The following is a 16,446-nucleotide window of genomic DNA, read 5'->3' on the forward strand; positions in this document are numbered from 1 at the left end:
CCCATTTTATTCCCCGGGTGTTCGGGAATTATCAACGACACAAATATATTCTGCCTTTGAAAGCACACACCAGGGGGAAATTGATTGGGATAACAAACACGGGCCAACATGTGTACGGGGCAGCGCTCATTCCATAGGGATTGAACCCATCTGTGGCCAACGCAACACGTACATTACGAGCCTCTTCGGCTTTCTCACAGTGAATGGCATCAAAGTGTTTCCAGGCTTCACCATCGGAAGCGTGCACCATCTTGTCAGGATTGTATCGTTTTCCATTTTTGTGCCATGTCATCTGTTTCGCGGATTCCTCTGTCATGTACAGACGCTGGATCCTTGGTATGAACGGAAGGTGTCGTAGGATTGTCAAGGGGATGTCGAGCTGCCTCTTCTGTCCATCACCAGAGTCTACCTCCATGAACCTAGACGATGTACACTTGGGACAGTACTTTGCCTCCGCGTATTCTTTCCTAAATAGCATGCAGCCCTTCAGACAAGCATGAATCTGCTCATACGTCATCTTGAGTGCACAAAGGAGTTTATGTGCCTCGTACATGCTCTTTGACAGAACGTGATCATCCGGAAGCAGGCTCCCAATAACTGTCAACAAGCCATCGAATGCGTCTCTACTCATGCTGTACTGCGACTTGAACGCCATTACACGCCCAATGGCATCCAGTTGAGAAACCTTTGTCTGGCCGTGAAGGGGCTTCTGTGCCGCGTCGAACATGTCGTATAACGCCTTTGCAGTCGGCTCTGGCTCGTCATCCATACATCCTCCCGTGTACTGTGCCTCCTGATAGTCGTTCAACATATCCGCTACCCCCGCATCCGCGTCATAATCCTCGACACGTTGTCTCAGCACCTCCTCTCTCGTACGATGCGCTTCACCATGAAATATCCACCGAGTATAGCCCGGCGTAAATCCATTCTTCCAAATATGTTCTACCATGGACTTCTTTGGTTTTCTTTTCCGGTTGGCACATTTGCTGCACGGGCATGGGACTAGACTCGCTCCTTTAGCAGCTTCGTCATATGCCCGTTCCACAAAATCATCGGTCTTTCTAATCCATTCAGTGGTGACATCGTTCCTTCCTCTACGGCCCGTGTACATCCACTCACGGTCCTCCATCCTCTAACAGAAGCCTAGCAACAGAAAATTTCGGTAGCACCTCCCCTGCACGGGGAGGTTTCGAAATCCTGCAAATAAAAGTATCAGCACGATGGTTGTCTTCCACGCATAATTCAACGGCACGATGGCCGGCAATCCATGCATAAAATGATAAGGACATTCAACCAACGCACAAATACCCTCATTCTCCTTCTCATTAAAAATGTGATTGTGTCTACTTTGATTACATTAATATAAACATGTCTACTTTGATTACATTAATATAAACATGTGTTTGTTCAAATTAAATCATGGTAAATAATATAAACACGCATATAAACATGCATAAAATCATGAACACACATATAAACACGCATATAAATAATATAAACACGCATAATTTATACCTTCGGTGGCGGGCGGCGAGGCGGCGGCACGACGAGCGAGCGGGTGCGGCGGGCACGGCCGTGGGGAGGGGGCGGGCAGACAGCGCGGAGGGCACGGCCGAGGGGCCTGGCACGACGAGAAGGCGGGCAGGCGCCTGAGTGGGGGGGGCGCGGCGTGCTCCGGGCGCACGGCCGCAGCAAGGGGCCGGCGTGGGGAGGGCGCGGCGGCGAGCAGACGGCGCGACGGCGGGCAGACGGCGCGGCGACGGGCAGATGGCGCGGCGGCGGGCAGAGAAAGGTGCGGCGATGGGCAGAGAAAAAGAAGAAGAGAGCGTGAGAGAAGAGAAAGGAGAAAGAAGAACACTCGGAAATTAAAAGACGACTTTGCCGAGTGTCGCAATGAAGACACTCGGCAAAGATCCTTTAATTACTCTTTGCCGAGTGCCCACCAGCTGGCACTCGGCAAAGCGTGCTTTGCCGAGTGTCATTTGTGGACACTCGGCGAATTACTTTTTTATTTTTTTTATTTTCCCAACCAAAATTTTTGTGGTGTGTTACTATACTATATAGACCTACATGTACCATTTTTAGACAATTAGAAAAAAAATTTCAATCGTTAGTAGATTTAGTTCGTTTATTTGAGTTTCTTCGGAAAATTCAGATTTGAACTACAGGTCACTCGAAACTTCAAAAACCGTGCATGCAAAAATGATATTCATGTTACTTAGCATAAGTTACGACCGATTCCAGGAGCGGACCGGAAACTTCGAGCAACATGCTCACTAAACATGACCGTGAACTTGCCATCCACATGTTTAAAAATTGTATAAAACACAAACAAAGTTAGAAAATCATGAAACTTGTCCACGTGTCATGATATCATATATACAGGTTGTGATAAAAAAATTTAGAATATTTGGAGAAAGTTGTGAGACACTATGTGTAGAAACCTAAGAGAACTACACATGAAATCATAGAGTTTCAATGTGGATCTCTTAGGTTTGTACACATAACGCGTCATAGTTTTCTCGAAATTTTTTCAATTTTTTATCACAGCCTGTACATATGATATCATGACACGTGGACAAGTTTTATGATTTTCTGACTTTGTTTGTGTTTTATATAATTTTTAAACATGTGGATGGCAAGTTCACGGCCATGTTTAGTGAGCATGTTGCTCGAAGTTTCTGGTCCGCTCCTGGAATCGGTCGTAACTTATGCTAAGTAACATGAATATCGTTTTTGCATGCACGGTTTTCCAAGTTTCGAGTGACCTGCAGTTCAAATCTGAATTTTCCGAAGAAATTCAAATAAACGAACTAAATCTACTAACGATTGAAAACTCTGTTATAATTGTCCACAAATGATACATGTAGGTCTACATAGTGTAGGAACATACCACAAAAAGTTTGGGAGACAAAATAAAAAAATAAAAAAAAACTTTGCCGAGTGCACTACCGGAATCAATAGCTTTGCCGAGTGCCTGAAGCACTCGGCGAAGCCTTAAAAACACTCGGCAAAGGCTTTGCCGAGTGTTACACTCGGCAAAGAAGGCTCGGCAAACAGTGCATCGGCAAAGCCTTCTTTGCCGAGTGCTTTTTGTCGGGCACTCGGCAAAACTCTTTGCCGAGTGCCAGAGAGCACTCGACAAAGAAAAGTGGTCATTACGGCGCCGGGTGACGGAGACGGCGGCTTTGCCGAGTGTCTCTTGTGACACTCGGCAAAGAAGTTAGCTTTGCCAAGTGCCTTCCAGGCAGCACTCGGCAAAGAATACTTCTTTGCCGAGTGCCACTTGGGACACTCGGCAAAGAACCCGCCAGGGAGGGTCCCCATGTCAGGTTCTTTGCCGAGTGTCCCAAGTGGCACTCGGCAAAGCCGACCTCTTTGCCGAGTGCCAGCGACATAACACTCGGCAAAGAACCTAAGCCGGTGCCCAGGTCTGTGCTCTTTGCCGAGTGTTATGACCCAGACACTCGGCAAAGCGCCTCTTTGCCGAGTGTTACACTCGGCAAAGTGACCAGTATATACCTTTTTTATTTGTTTTTTGTATTCCATCCACACAAACAGAAGATATCACATATATATCACATATATCATCACAGACATAAATAGCCAACACAAACATAAAACTGTCACCACAAACATAAATATCCATCACAAACATAAGTGTTCAACACAAGTATTAAACACAAACATAAGTCTCAAACGTCGTAAGCTCTCACATAAGTATCAAACACAGACATAAGTATTATACATAAGTTTTGAAGTCTAAAACAATGAAAACACAACACTCATGGAGGTGGGTGGTTTGACCGGGGCTGCGTTGGGCTGAACCCTTTCGGAGGGTTGTTGGATGCCGCCCCAGATTGGCCCTGCACAGAGAAGAGATTGCATGTGTTATACCAGATGCATTACAAACATGTAACTACAATTTTGATACTCATAGGAGTGTGGAAGAGAGTAGGGTCAACTGGGGGGAACAATGGAGGTGGCGGAGCGATGCCCTGTGCGGCGCCAAGGCTCTGCATGTACTGGAACATCTCCGCCATCCTCAGATCAACCGCCGCCCGCTCCGCCATTATCCTCACCTCCATCTCTTGACGTTCCCTCCTCTCTTCTTCTAGTTGGGTCTGTAATATTACAAGCCAACGTTATAGTAACTCAAAGAGAAGGTATATAACTCAAGAAAGGACGAGTTACAGAAGCACTAACCTCGAGTTGATGTATGCGATGCTGTGAGCTGTCGTGCCGAGGTCGTATGGTTGGACTCGAGCCCGTGCTCCTTGCTCTCACCTGAGACAGAGTGGGAGTGGAGGACGAGTCGATTGCCCCGTTGGCAATCTAGTACCGCCCATGTCTCTTGCCTCCTCCGACCCTCATGAGCACATCAGGGTCGATCGGCTCGGTGCTCGGATCATAGTCTGGGCCATGGACCTCCTGCGCCATGGCGGTGTAGTCATGGAGGCGGCTGTAGACGGCGGGGTTGGTGTAGGCCTCGGGCCCGTCATCCGGGTTGTAGGTGACGTCGGACGTCGCCTTACCCTTATGGGCCATAGCATAGTCCGAGAAGGTGGAGCAAGGCCTGCCACCATGTGACGCCGACTGCAACGAAAACCAACGAGATAGTTAGAAATAATATCTAACTTAGTGCTATATATCTAAATAAAAAAGGTGGCGTACCCATGCTTCGGCATATTGGCCCAGGCTCCGGCTGCCTTGGTGGTGGGAGGGGCCTTGCATCATCAAACGTCGTTCCCGGCTAGCTGTGTGCGCCTCATCCCACTCAGCCGAACACCATCTATCCACCATCTGCTCCCAACACAGAGGATGTGCGGCGCACCAATGTGGAATCACCTACAAAGTAAACACATAAAGTGCATATCAGAAGATAAAATAAAATTCATGCATGGAGTACTGGTACCAAACATGCATGACTTTACCTGCAAGTATTGCTCCCTGGTCAACGACATGGTTCGAGCTTGAGGTTTGGTCACCTTCTCCCCAAGGACGGAGCCATGGTAGGTGATGATGGCCTGGATGCGGGCCTCATAGTGCATGTCCATGACGAGCTTCTTACAGCTCATGGTGGCCACCACATCCGCCCTAGCCTCGTATCCAGCATCACATCTGAAGAAATCCTGCATACAAAAACGATGTATCCATACATTATTTCAAGAATTTGCAACGAATGCGACATATTTTACATTATACTAAGACTTACCCACAGCTCTTGCTTCACCCGCTCTGCCTTGTTATTGAATTCCCTGCTGTCCCGGTCTACTGCATCGGGGGCGATGGCGTAGTGGTCGAAGGTGAAGGCTGGGCCCGTCACTCCGGCGTACTCCACAAGTCCAGGGAAGTGTTACCTGCACAGCAGGCCGAGGATGTTATTGGGGGGCGACAATGACCCCAGCATAATCCAAAACTATCAGCACGATGGCTGACATCCACGCATAATTCAACGGCACGATGGCCGGCAATCAACAATACTACATATTAACCTAATCATACACATATATAATTAACTCAATATTAAAACTAATCATTTCATATAAATCATACACGTATAACATAAATCAAGCAATCACCTTGGAGGTTTCGTCGCGGGCGAGGCGACGGGGCGCGGGCGAGACGACGGGGCGCGGGCGAGACGTCGGGTCGCGGGCGAGGCACCGGGCGGGCGAGGGCACGGCGGGGAAACGGCGGGGGCACGGCGAGGAGTGCGGCGGGGGCGGTGGGCGGGGGCGCGGCGGGGGCACGGGCGAGGGCGAGGGGTTAGGCGAGGGGCACGACGGGCGAGGGTGAGGGCGCGACAAACGAGGGGCATGGCACGGCGAGCGCGGGCACGGTGGCACGGCACGGCGAGCGCGGGCACGGCGGGCGCGGCTGCGGCGTCTCGAGCGCGAGGGCACGGCGGGCGCGGTTGCGGCGAGCGCGGGCACGGCACGGCGAGCGCGAGGGCACGGCGGCGCGGGCACGGGCGCGCGGCGGCGGCGCCGGAGCGGGCACGCGGCGCGGGTGCGGGCGCGGCCGCGGGCGAGGGCGCACGGCGGCGGTGCGGCGCGGGCGCGAGGGAGGGCACGGCGGCGGCGGCGAGGGCGCGGCGGCGGCGGCGTTTGAGTGAGTGAGTGAGAGAGAGAGAGTGAGGAAGAAGCGTTCGACCATTGGTATGTAGGGCGCTTTGCCGAGTGCCCGTGATCTGGCACTCGGCAAAGTTTTTTTAAATTTTAAAATACGCTTTGCCGAGTGCCAGATCGCTGGCACTCGGGAAAGCCGTCTTTGTCGAGTGTCGCCCAGGAGACACTCGGCAAAGACTCTTTCCCTATTCTTTGTCGAGTGCCACGCAGCTGGCACTCGGCACAGCTGTCTTTGCCGAGTGTCTTATTTAGACACTCGGCAAAGTATATTTTTATTTTTTTGATTTTGTCTCCCAAACTTTTTGTGGTATGTTCCTACACTATGTAGACCTACATGTATCATTTGTGGACAATTATAACAGAGTTTTCAATCGTTAGTAGATTTAGTTCGTTTTTTTGAAATTCTTCGGAAAATTCAAATTTGAACTGCAGGTCACTCGAAACTTGGAAAACCGTGCATGAAAAAATGATATTCATGTTACTTAGCATAAGTTACGACCGATTTCAGAAGCGTACCGGAAACATCGAGCAACATGCTCACTAAACATGGTCGTCAACTTGGCATCCACATGTTTAAAAATTGTATAAAACACAAACAAAGTCAGAAAATCATGAAACTTGTCCACGTGTCATGATATCATATGTACAGGCTGTGATAAAAATTTTAGAATGTTTGGAGAAAGTTGTGAGACACTATGTGTAGAAACCTAAAGGACTACACATGAAATCATAGAGTTTCAATGTGAATCTCTTAGGTTTCTACACATAGTGTCTCACAACTTTCTCCAAACATTCTTAAATTTTTATCACAGCCTATACATATGATATCATGACACGTGGACAAGTTTCATGATTTTCTGACTTTGTTTGTGTTTTATACAATTTTTAAACATGTGGATGCCAAGTTGACGGCCATGTTTAATGAACATGTTGCTTGAAGTTTCCGGTACGCTTCTGAAATCGGTCGTAACTTATGCTAAGTAACATGAATATCATTTTTTCATGCACGGTTTTCCATGTTTCGAGTGACCTGCAGTTCAAATTTGAATTTTCCGAAGAATTTCAAAAAAACGAACTAAATCTACTAACGATTGAAAACTCTGTTATAATTGTCCACAAATGATACATGTAGGTTTACATAGTGTAGGAACATACCACAAAAAGTTTGGGAGACAAAATAAAAAAAAATAAAAATATACTTTGTCGAGTGTCAAGAGATGACACTCGGCAAAGCTTCCTTTGCCGAGTGTCTACTATGTGGCACTCGGCAAAAAAGCCTCTTTGCCGAGAGCCAACGGTTGGCACTCGGCAAAGACTAATGGCCGTCAGCTTTGGGACGGCCGCTGACGGCTTTTTGCCGAGAGCCCCTTTGCCGAGTGTTTGACACTCGGCAAACCTATCTTTGTCGAGTGCTGTCCTCTGCCAAGTGTCCAGCACTCGGTAAAGGGTCTCTTTGCCGAGAGCCTAACTTTACCGAGTGCGGCTCTCAGCAAAGCCTTCTTTGCCGAGTGCCCGACAAAAGGCACTCGGTAAAGAATCCAACACTCGGCAAAGCCTCGGATTCCGGTAGTGGTGTCTAGAGAAGACACTCGGCAAATCGTCATTTGCCGAGTGCCCAATATTTGGCACTCGGCAAAGAAGACTCTTTGCCGAGTGCCAAACCTCGGCTCTCGGCAAAGACTGACGGCTGTCAGCTTTAGGACGGCCGCTGACGGCCCTTTGCCGAGCGCCACCTTTGCCGAGTGTTTCACAGTCGGCAAACGTGTCTTTGCCGAGTGTTGTCCTGTGCCGAGTGTCCAGCACTCGGTAAAGAGGCTCGTTGCCGAGAGCCTAACTTTACCGAGTGCGGCTCTCGGCAAAGCCTGCTTTGCCAAGTGCCCGACAAAAGGCACTCGGCAAAGAGGCCGACACTCGGCAAAGCCTCGCATTCCGGTAGTGCAAGACATTGAGTTCTATATATCACTACCAGAATTGAAGGCTTTGCCGAGTGCTTCAGGCACTCGGCAAAGCCTGAAAAACTCTCTGTTGTTTAGGTTTTATTTGTAGTCGCTTAGGTCTACATTGAAACTCTATGATTTCATATGTAGGTCGCTTAGGTTTCTACACATAGTGCATCACAACTTTCTCGAAACATTCTCAAATTTTTATCACAACCTCTACATATGATATCATGACATATGGACTATTTTCATGATTTTCTGACTTTGTTTGTATTTTATACATTTTTAAACAACTTAATGACAAGTTCACGGTCATATTTCGTGAGCATGGTGCTTGAAGATTCGGGTCTGATCCTAAAATCAGTCGTAACTTGTGTTACTAACATGGATAACATTTTTGCATGCATGGTTTCCCATGTTTCGAGTGACTTGCAGTTCAAATGTGAATTTGAGAATAAAATTCAATTAAACGAACTAAATTTAATAGTTCTAGAAAACACTTTTATAATTGTGACAAAATGGTACATGTAGGTCTACACAGTGTAGGAACATACCACAAAAAGTTTGGTTGAAAAAAGAAAAAAAATAAAAAGTACTTTGCCGAGTGTCCAAGCATGACACTCGGCAAAGCATTCTCTGCCGAGTGTCTTACGTCTGACACTCGGCAAAGAAGCTTATTTGCCAAGTGTCAGGGCTCGGCACTCGGCAAAGATAACGGCCGTCAGCTATAGACGATTGCTGATGGTACTTTGCCGAGCGTCGTCGTTCGCCGAGTGCTTGGCGCTCGGCAAAGTTGTTTTTGTCAAATGTTTTTTCTTTACCGAGAGTCCTGCTCTCGATAAACGCGGTCATTACCAAGAGCAGGACTTTGCCGAGTGCGGCACTCGGCAAAGACGTCTTTGCCGAGTACCCGACAGAAAGCACTCGGCAAAGCGCCGAGCACTCGGCAAAGAGCGGATTTCGGTAGTGTATACTTGAACAGCAAAAGTAGATACATAAAAAATTAGTTATTTGCAAGAATAAAATCTTCGGGAAAAAACCCGAATAGAATAACGATGTGACTGTTAGGTACGTGAAAAAAAGAGTAAATATAATAATCTATTACACATTTATACTAGTAGACTAGTAGTAGGTATAGCTCGCGGTCGCATGCAACGAGGAAGAAGGAGGACGAGGCGGAGCTGTCACCGCATTCAATTGCCCAGTCCAGTGCCCACACGTTGCCTAGCTTCTGGCAGCTTGCATGATGAATATAAAGCGCACGTGGATCAGAGCCGGCCGATTATTGTATTGCAGTACTACTGGCCAGGTGATATCGCCATCAATGGGATAATAATATGGTACTCCTCATGCTACATAGGGGGGGAAAAATATAAGTGAAGATGGTTTTTACGAAGTCTAGCGGTGGATTTACAAACGAGTCTATATATACTTGCTTTATTTGTCCTATTCAAAAATATCGTCCTGACGCTTGAAGTACACACTCTCTCTCGATTTCAAAATATAATTTGTTCTAGACTAAACATATATTTATTCAAGAGTTTATATATATGTCTATGTTTATTATCATTCATTCAAATATAATCTGGAAAAAAGATCTAGAAAAAACTAGATTTTAGGGTGGAGTGAGTATCACTACCGGAATCAGCTTCTTTGTCGAGTGTCTGAATTTGCCGAGGGGGCACTCGGCAAAGACGTCTTTACCAAGTGCCTGACAAAAGACACTTGATAAAGCTCTGAGCACTCGGTAAATAGCCAGATTCCAATAGTGTATGTCGTAAAAATAATACTCTCTCTGCTCAACCCCAGCTGAATAGAGTACAACTAGGGCCGTCCATAGGGACGTGTGAACAATACGACTGCACATGGCCTTCAAAATTATAATGCCCCAAAAATTATATATATATATTATAAAATATTAGCAAAAATATATATGGTCTAGAATCGCAACAACGTAAAAATCCGATTGTTCTTCCTATTGTTCATCAAGTTGTTTTTTCACTTATAAGAAGATTTTAAACAGTATTAAGGTTATAAAAAATATTTAGATTCTTATTTACCTATAATACATTATAGTCATTAGATTAAAAAGCTTAAAATCTTGTTGTCATCATCTTAAGGCTGGACTTAAAAGAGACGGGCAACCTAATTTGATGCAAGTGGCATATTTGTGGAGTTGAGTTTCCTTCAAGATTTTATTCTACAAGAAAATGTTCTCTATTAACATTCTATTTTTTAAAAAAAAACATCATGATTATTTTTCTAATACAACCGATGCATATAGAGTTCTTTTGGCCATTGTTGTTACAGTTATATCGGATGAGTGAAGTTTTTTCCTAAAAGTTATTGAAGTCCTATTTTTGTTTTATAGTGACAAAAGTACTTAATTTATTGAGGGTAGTAATAGCAACTAATAGTAAAATGCTGGAGAAGGTTTCATACGAAAATATCATTAAAGATTTTATTTCAATGAACATAAAAAGATTAATGCTTTTTTTAAATAAAGATTATGTAACTAATAAAATATTTAGTCGTATACTATGTGTACATGGATACAATATTTCTATTTAGATAATTTTGATTGTATAATCTGATTGATTTGTTATAACCACCTGGGTGTAGGATAGTGAAATGGCTTAATCTATTTCATAGAGAAGGGGTTACAATATATAGACTCAACACTAACCCTAATGGGCCGGCGGCACAATAGTGGTACCGGCCCACACACTTACACACACAGTCTAACATCCCCGCACTCGCAACGGGGGCACCACACACGATGAGACTCGAGTAGAGGCCGAAGGTAGGAGCCGACGGGTTGAAATCCCCCTGCAGTCGCAGCGTTGTGATGGTGCGAATGTTGCGACTGGAGTAGAGACCGGTGTGTTATCCAAGAAGATGATAGCCCCTAGACGCTGAGGTAGCCGAAGTCGAGGTGGTCGCGGTCGGAAGACACGCAACAGAAGCCTGATCTTCGGGAGGGGTCGACGTTCGAGCGTTAACGATTGGCAGGGCGACACAACAAAAGGGCATCGGCAGGCCGACCTTCCTACTTCTTCGATCGTCCGAGCGTCAAGGAGCCTCGCCCGGGAGACCGATAGCAGCGCACACGTCTACACCGGTCATGGTATCCGCGTCCGCGGTAGAATAGAAGGGGAAACGGCAGATCCGGCCGGGAAGACCACGACAGCGACGGATCCAGCCGAGATGGCGCGATCCAGCCAAAGGGATGGCGGATCGAGCCGGAAAGGTCGCAGCAACGTGGATCCAGTCGGAAAGGCCACGACAGCGACAGATCCAGCGAAGGCGATGAAGGGGGTGTGCGGCGGGGCAGGTCCAGCCGGGCAGGGCCCTGCTCCGGACCTGGGAAGGGGTATGAACGCCGCCGGTGATGGGAGAAGGTTGAAGGGTGAGGTGCTACTGCGCTGAGCGCCATGGGAGACGGGCGCTATGTGCCAAGGAGGCCGACGGCCATGGGGCAGAGAGCTCCATCCATCCTACTGCTTCAGGGAGCAAGGGCACCGAGCAAGGCTCGTGCAGGGGAGAAAAAAGCAGGGGTAGGGCTGGTGGATTGGGGAGGCAAGCGTGGAGGAGCTCAACTCAATGGGAAGGGGAGCAAGGCTGCTGGGGAGCACGGCTGGAGGTAGGAGATGAATGCCTCGGAGAGAAGCACGGTGTCGGCGATGCGCTGGTACTGGGCGTAGTAGAGGTGGGCGATGCGGGTGACGATCTCGCCGACCTGCCAGCGGCGGAGGCCCGCGTCGAGAAGGCGGTGACGGTGCTCCTGCTGCATCCGCCAGAGTTGGAGGCGGGTGTCTGAAAGGAAAATAGGGTCAAACCTTTTTCACAAACAATTTTGGTGGTTGAATGCCCAACACAAATATTGGACTAACTAGTTTCCTCTAGAATACATGTTCTACAGGTGCATACAGGTTCAACTCAAACCAATAAATATTCAAGATAGGGTTCAAATTCAAAGGAGCAAGAAAACTGAGTGTGCCCTGGTCTGGCGCACCGGACTGTCCGGTGCACCAGGACCGTACAATCTCAAACTCGCCACTCTCGGGTTTCTCAGGGCGCACACCGCTATAATTCATCGGATTGTCCGGTGTGCCACCAGACTGTCCGGTGCGCCAGCGGAGTAACGGCTACTTCGCACAACGGTCGACTACAAAATCGGGCGATCAGAGCTACAGTGAAGAACAGTGCGCGGCAGAGTCAGAGCGCAGCATCAGAGGCGCACCAGACAATGAACAATAGTTGTCCGGTGCCACTAGAGGACAAAGCCTCCAACTGTCAGAAGCTCTAGAACCCTAATGGTCGAGTGACGTGGCGACGCACCGGACAGCGTCCGGTGGCGCACCGGACTATCCGGTGCGCCCATCGCTAGAAGCCTTCCCCAACGGCTACAATTTGGTTGGTGGCTATAAATACCACCCCAACCGGCCATTCCAAGGGGTGGGAGCCCAAGCAACATATCAAGGCATATAGTTGACATATTCAAGCCCTCCCAACCACCTCCATTCATTGATCTATCTCATACACAAGATTTAAGCCACCACAAGCAACACAAGTCCCACAAAAGAGTGATCAAGAAAAAGAGAGCTACTCGTGTGAGCTTAGCCTTAGTGCCTTGTGAGAATCATTGAGAGAAAGTGTGTGCTACATCTTGTGATCATTTGAGCTGGAGTTTTGACTCCCATTCATCTTCCTCCAAAGTTTTGGAGGCTTGTAAAGCTAGCAAGAGACACCTAAGAGTGTGGTGATCCTTGCGGCGTCTTAGTGATCCTTGAGAAAAAGAAGAAGAGCTTGTCGGTCTTGGTTGTCGATGGAGAGAGGGAAAGGGTTGAAAAAGACCCATCCTTAGTGGACTCCTCAACGGGGATTAGGTTCTCGAGAACCGAACCTTGGTAAAACAAATCACTCGTGTATCTTGTATTTTTACTTGTGATTTGTTTGGTTTCTCCCTCCCTAAGTTCTCTTGAACTATTCCTTGCTAATATTATTTTGTTGCTTCAAGTTAAATTCTCATTTACAAAAGCAACGCCTTGCAAGAAAGAATTTATGTTATTACTCTTCTTATCTAAGCCCTCTTGCTTTACTCTTCATAAACTTGTTAGTTGTATTGATTTGATATTTCCGCATTCTTTGAAAGCAACACTCTTTGCAAGCAAAGGACTTAGTTTTATACTCCGATAATTTGTACATCTTGTTCTAACCACTAACCAAGGGATCAAGTTTGGGTTTAGAATTATAATTTTCAGGTTTCGCCTATTCATCCCCCTCTAGGCGACTTTCAATTGGTATCAGAGCTAGGCACTTCATATTGAGTCTAACAACTCGAAGTGATGGCTCGAAGAAGATCCCAAAAGAACAAGAAGACACCTCCGAAGGAAGACAATGAGGTAACTCTTGAGATATTGCATTCCGATTGTTCTAATTATGTTTCTTGGCCTACTAGTGTGATAAATGCTTTTAGAACCATAGACTCACGATTAGAACAAATTTTAGACAAGAGTGTTATACCCTCTAGTTATAATGGGAAAATGCTTCTGAGGAAGATCAAAGATGTATACGCTTAAACTATCTTGCTTGTGACATCTTAAGTAATTCTCTTAGCAAAGAAGATTATCGTGCCTTCATAATGAACTATAATGAATCTATTCATGATGCGCATGATATTTGGACTAGAATTAAAAGTAAATATAATGAGTCCAAACATGTTAGTTCATATGATGCTTCTACTTCTTTTAGTCCTTGTGAAACTAACCCTTTGAAGGAAGTAGAAGAAAATGAACGTTGGAGACCAAACGATGAATCCACCTCTTCAAAAGGTTTGTCTTCCCATTTCGATTCCCACATATGTTGTGTGGCTAATGAAAAAGATAGTGGAAGCACAAATGAGGATGAGAAGGATGAAAGAAACTTCATGCAACTCTACGCTCATCTAAGCCTAGAAGATAAGGCGGTCATGCTCAAACTTCTAAAAAGAGCGAGAGAGCAAAGCGAAGCTCTTCACATGCTAGAAGATATTATCACCATAAAAATGCAAAGCTTTGAAGAGTTGACTAAAGAACATAAGGAGCTGAAGTGCTCTTATGTTGATTTGGTCCAAAGGTATGAAACTATTTCAATTGAGCAAGATAACTCTTTATTTTGTATCGCTTAATTAGTAAATAGGAATGCCTTGCTTAAGGACCAAGTAGAAAGGCTAAAAATTGAAAATCTAGCTTTTCAAGAAAAACATGATATACTTCTATGTTCTCATAAAAAACTTATGGATGATCATATCATGTTAAACATTGCTCATGAGGTTGTGATAGAAAACTTTAAATCCAAACAACCTCACTCATGCACATGCATTCAAATTAAAACTGTATTACCATGTGCTAATGCTTGTTGCTCGTCAGCAAGCAAATCCTCCTTTGAGCTAGAATTTGCAAGAATTAAAGATGATTCATGTCAAGAGCTCAAGGAAGAAAATGAGAGGCTAAGAATGAGCTTGACACAACTAAAAGGGAAGTGCACTGCTCAACCTTCTCAAGATAACCGTGATCACATGGTGAAGAAGCTTGAGATGGGAACAACCGTGGCATGCACAAATCCCTTGAAGAAAATGTCAAGGACTTGAGGAATGACAAGAGGAAGCAACAAAAGAAGAAAAATCAATACCTCTGCCAAAAGCCTCAACCATGCCTCCATACAAGGTAACATCCAAGGTAATGATCAAGCCACACTTCACACTAAGAAAAGTAAGAAGTGTAGTGAATGCTTTGAAAAGGGGCACTTGATTAGGTCATGTCCCTATATTAAAGAAAATGGCTTGAAAATTAACAAGGATGATAAACTTTGTTTTAAATGCTCTAAGAAGGGACATTTAGTTAAGTCTTGTCCAAATGTGAAACAAAAGGCATAGCTTTAGAAAAGAGAATACTTACTAACCATGTAGCAAGCAAGAAATAAGGAAAGAAGAAATCTTCAAGACATGAAGATCACCTTTGCTACATATGCCGAAAGAAAGGACATCAATGTAAGGAATGTCCTATTGGTAACTACCCCGCCCCTAACTTGTCAAATGATTCATATGTAACTAGGCAATCCAAAATTGCAACTTGTGCTAGAAAGGTAATGAGTTTACCAAGTGCTAGCATAAAGCATTTGGATTCCTAGATCTTTGTTGACTAACCTTGATGGACCCATCAAAAGATGGGAACCAAAATATGCTTGACAAGCTTTGCAGGGGAAGGAGATGATATGAAGCTTTGGAGGTGCTTGAGAGGATCAATTCAATTCATATTAACTCAAGCTATCAATCTTACGATAATCTATATCTTTAAGATTTACCCAAAGTTATTTTGAGTTATTATATCTACAACTCATATCATCTCGAGCAAGATATCGATGCTGTAGGAAATAAAGAATTATCCTATGTGGAAATCAAAAGCCTACAACATGGAAGAAAACCAAAGGATGGTAACACTTATACCTTTAAGTGCAAGTATCTTCAATTATCATTTCTCTTGTGTCTTGTGTAGTCACATAGAAAAAGGAAGCACTTAAAATATCTTTAAATTATGTCACCATTCTTTGGAGAAAGTTTCTCTCATATGGTAGATTGCATATTCATCATTTCTATATTATGGCAATCTACATGCTTTAAATTATTGTAAGTACCATATGGCATGTTTTACACTAATCATCCCATTATTGCCATGGTATAGACATAGAGACATATTCCATGTTCTAAAAAGAATAAGGTGTTATATAGGGAATTCAAATCCCTAGGACACTTATAAAGGGAATATCTCCTTATGACTAGAATCGTGAGACTAATGCTTTTGTCTATTTGCCCTAAGTAGTCTCACATATAGAGAATAAGTTTCTCTATGGAAATGCGTAATCTAACATGAAAAGAAAAATCAATCCAATGATTTATGATGTATTTCTTCTTGCTTAAATTGGATATGATTCTTCTACATTCATCGCTCTCCATGTTATGAATTAGATTTGTTCCCATAATCTTAATAAATTGACTATGCTTGTTTTATGAGTTAAAACTGAGCATAACATCATCTACGGGATAATCTAGTTCATGTTATGAAGTTTCCTTGCTTGAGTAATCTACTTTTCATTCCTTCTCAAAGACGATTACAAAAAGGGAAACTAGTAATTGTGTTACTAATAACATGTCTCTTGAGCATACTTATGAAAATCTATAAGAGAGTGAGTGCATGTTCAATTATTAAAAGACACAAGTCTCAAGGGTTGCTCTTCACCTAAAGGAAGAAAGGTAAAGGCAAAGGTATGGGAACTCATCTTCTGAATCAACAATAGTTCCCATCATTATTCATTCTAAATTATCATAATCTACCTAT

Source organism: Zea mays, chromosome 5, assembly GCF_902167145.1.
Source record: "Zea mays cultivar B73 chromosome 5, Zm-B73-REFERENCE-NAM-5.0, whole genome shotgun sequence".
NCBI classification, from domain to species: Eukaryota; Viridiplantae; Streptophyta; class Magnoliopsida; order Poales; family Poaceae; genus Zea; species Zea mays.